The 4241-nt window shown below is 43.0% G+C and overlaps 1 protein-coding gene across 1 annotated transcript in view; it reads right to left on the reverse strand.

Moving 5' to 3' along the window:
* C20H10orf143 (chromosome 20 C10orf143 homolog) overlaps positions 1 to 4241 on the reverse strand; it is a 114941-nt gene that overhangs the window by 24865 nt on the left and 85835 nt on the right. The window lies entirely within an intron of this gene.

Raw genomic sequence — 4241 nt, forward strand, 5'->3', positions numbered from 1 at the left:
GGGAATGTAAATTGATACAGCCACTATGGAGAACAGTATGGAGGTTCCTTAAAGAACTAAAAATAGAATTACCATATGACCCAGCAATTCCACTACTGGGCATATACCCAGAGAAAACCATGTACCACAGTGTTCATTGCAGCTCTATTTACAACAGCCAGGTCATGGAAGCAACCTAAGTGTCCACTGACAGATGAATGGATAAAGAAGACGTGGCACATATATACAATGGAATATTACTCAGCCATAAAAGGAAACGAAATTGAGTTATTTGTAGCGAGGTAGATGGACCTAGAGTCTGTCAGGTAGAGTGAAGTAAGTCAGAAAGAGAAAAACAAATACCGCATGCTAACACATATATACGGAATCTAAAAAAAAAAAAAAAAGGTTCTGAAGAACCTAGAGGCAGGACAGGGATAAAGATGCAGACATAGAGAATGTACTTGAGGACACAGGGAGGGGGAAGGGTAAGCTGGGACGAAGTGAGAGAGTGGCATGGACATATACACACTACCAAATGTAAAAGAGATAGCTAGTGGGAAGCAGCCACATAGCACAGGGAGATCAGCTCGGTGCTCTGTGACCGCCTAGAGGGGTGGGATAGGGAGGGTGGGAGGGAGACGCAAGAGGGAGGGGATGTGGGGATATATGTACACATGTAGCTGATTCACTTTGTTATACAGCAGAAACTAACACAACATTGCAAAGCAATTATACTCCAATGTAAATGACAGGGCATCACTGACACAAGTTGGGGGGAACAGTGCAGAGAGAGGATTCCCCACTTCTTCTCCTGACACGGAAAGGAGACAGGAGAGTGTGTCCAAGGCTAGTCACGGAAGTGAAGGTCCATACATGGGATTCTAAACTATTCATGAAAACATGGAAGGGCTAACAATAATATACCAAAATTAAGCGGGGAATGGATGAAGTTGAAATGACTTAAGCTTCTCTTTCATACTGAGAAGTCAAATAGAAATTGTTTAAAATGGACAAATGCAGGGACAGAGTGGAAGCATTTTATTTAGAATTATGGCGGTAACAAGATCTGAGAACATAACGGTTAAAATGATTCTCTCCTTAGAGGGGGAATGGGGTGGGAAATGTTTCTTTTTCATTTCATATCAGTCTACACTGCTTTAATATTTTTAATTTGTGTGTATTACTTTTATAATTTTTAAAAATGTGGGGGAAAAGCCATGGACACAGACATCAATGTCCTTGTTTCCTGTAAAAATGTCTTCACTTGTTTATGATTTAGTCATATTCCCTTGGACTTTATAGAGGATCTATATCAAAAAATAGCCATCTAAGAGCACATCTGTAGGGTTTGGAAGCTGCAATGAAAGACATTCATGTCCATTATGTCACCTAATGTCCCCATACTAGGATTCATGCCGCACACCTCTCCCAGAATTTCTCACCTGAAGAAAGTTTGCCTCAACCTGGGAAAAATATCTACAACAGATACGGAGGACAGAAGGGTTGACATTCTTAATAAAGAAAAACTTTCTCAAATTAACGAGAAAAATTCCTAAATATCTCAATAGAAAAAAAAGGATAAAGGATATAAAGCATCTCACCAAAGGAGAAATGAAAAATTGTCAAATAAAACAGCAAATTAACTTTTTTACCCCTCAGCCTGGCAAAATTGAAAAAGGAGGAGGAGGAGGAAGAGAAAGGGAAGGAGGAGAGCAAGGAGGGGGAGGGGTGAGGAAGAGCGGGAGGAGGAGGGGGAGAACAGCCAGTAATGATGGGGGTGGGAGGTATGGGGAGCCTGGCCCCCTGGGCCCTGCAGTCAGAGGCACCATCTTCCGTGGGCCAACTGGAGGATGTGGCCAAAAGTCCAGCAGTTTTACTTCTAGGAATTGAGGCTAAGGAAATAATTGGCTAAGTGTGCAAAGATGTATATCAATCCATGACAGGTGTCAAAGACACCAGGACACACACAAAGGGAGAAAGGAGGCTGGGTGAGGAGAGAGGCAGAGATTGGAGTGATGCAGGAAGCCCAGGGACCACCTAGAACCACAAGCAACTAGGAGGGAGGCAGGAAGGATGCTCTCCCAGAGCCTCCAGAGGGAGCCTGGCCCTGCCCACACCTTGATTTTGGACTCTGGCCTCCTGAATTGTGAGATGATAAATTTCTATCATTTTAAGCCACCAGCCTGTGGTACCTGGTCACATGTCGTGGGAAACTAAATGTAATTCTTAACAATGTAAGAATTAACATTGGGCTGACAGTCTCAGGCTGGACGAGGGCGCCCAGCCTAGCAGGCTGACTCCCCAGAGGGGCCTCCATCTCTGGTCCATGGCAACTGCCACAAATGCCACTGTGTCAGCTGGAACTGATAGGGTTCTATTCCAAAAAGGAAGATGGGAGAAGAATCTAGGGGGTAGTTTGGTCAGTTTCATTGCTCCCCTCACCCATGCAGTCAGCTGTGGCCTGGAAGGTGCATCAGGTGAAACAGATGTGGCTCCTGGTGATCACCTGGTAAGTGGCAGGCAGGTCCTCAAAGGATGGAGGGCTTCTCAGGACAGCTAGACCCATGAAAGGATGGAGGGCTTCCCAGGTGATCTAGACCCATGAAAGACCCAAGCACAGCAGACAGAATGATGTTTAAGTGTTCAGTGTATCTTAAAACTGTAGGTCCCGTTTCTTCCTTCCTTTAAAAATAGGCTGTATAGACTGGGAGAAAATATTTGTAAATGATGCGACTGACAAGGGCTTAATTTCCAAAAAATATACACTAAGTCCCCTACATACAAATGAGTTCCATTCCGAGCGCACGTTTGTGAGTCCAATTTGTTCATAAGTGCAACAAAGTTAGCCTAGGTACCCAACTAACACAATCGGCTGTATAGTACTGTACTGTAATAGGTTTATAATACTTTTCACACAAATAACACATAAAATACAAACAAACACAACAAATAAAACATTTTTAATCTTACAGTACAGTCCCTTGAAAAGGACAGCAGTGCAGTACAACAGCTGGCACACAGGGGCTGGCATCAAGGGAACAGGCAAGAAGAGTTACTGACTGGAGGAGAGAGAGGAGCGGGGAGATGGTAGAGCTGAAGGATTGTCAGCCACAGGAGATGGAGGGCAAGCTGCAATTTCACTCACACCTGACGTTGATGGCACAGGTTCTGGTTCCTTGCTGGATTCAATTCTATCTACCCTCCTGAAAAAACGATCCAGTGATGTCTGGGTAGTAGCTCTTTTTTCTCGTCATAGATGACACCATAGTGCTAGATTGCATTCTGAACGGCTGCTGCAAGCTTCATCTACTGTTCTTCCTTTGAGTCTGTGCCTCAAAAACTAAGAGTGCCTCCCAAATAAAGGAAATCCCCTTACCATTTCCTGTGTCATGAATCTCTTTGATTCTTCAGTTACTTTTTCTTCCTCTTGTCCTTCTTCATCCTTTCTCTGGGCCTCCAATTCCATCAGGTCTTCATTAGTAAGCTCCTCGTACTGCACAGCAAGGAGTTCAGTGAAGTCATCCTCTTGCAGATCTAGCTCCAGCTTCTTGCTGAGGGCCACTAAGTTGCTGAAGACCTCTTTGGACTCCTCATCCACCTCTCAAGTCCACGAAAATCATGAACAAACCGTGAAAAAAGGTTCTTCCAAACCCCATTCATGGTGAAGGCCATAACCTCACACACGTTGGCATCTTTCAAAGTTCGCAACTTGAAGTTTCATGTAAGGGACTTAACTGTAAACATCTCATAAGACTCAACAACAACAACAAAAAAACAAACAACCCAATCAAAAAATGGACAAAAGACCTAAACAGACAATTTTCCAAAGAAGACCTACAGATGGATAACAGGCACAAGAAAAGATGCTCAACATCACTAATTATTAGAGAAATGCAAATCAAAACTACACTAAGGTACCACCTCACACCAGTCAGAATGGCCATCATTTAAAAATCTACAAATAACAAATGCTGGAGAGGGTATGGAGAAAAGGGAACCCGCCTACATTTTTAGTGGGAATGTAAATTGATGCAGCCACTATAGAAAACAGTATGGAGTTTCCTCAAAAAACTAAAAATAGTTGCCATATGAAGAATCAACATTGTGAAAATGACTATAGTACCCAAAGCAATGTACAGATTCAATGCAATCCCTATCAAACTACCAAAGGCATTTTTCACAGAACTAGAACAAAAAATTTCACAATTTGTATGGAAACACAAAAGACCCCGAATAGCCAAAGCAATCTTGAGAAAGAA

The sequence above is a fragment of the Physeter macrocephalus genome, chromosome 20 (assembly GCF_002837175.3).
Source record: "Physeter macrocephalus isolate SW-GA chromosome 20, ASM283717v5, whole genome shotgun sequence".
Classification (NCBI taxonomy): Eukaryota; Metazoa; Chordata; class Mammalia; order Artiodactyla; family Physeteridae; genus Physeter; species Physeter macrocephalus.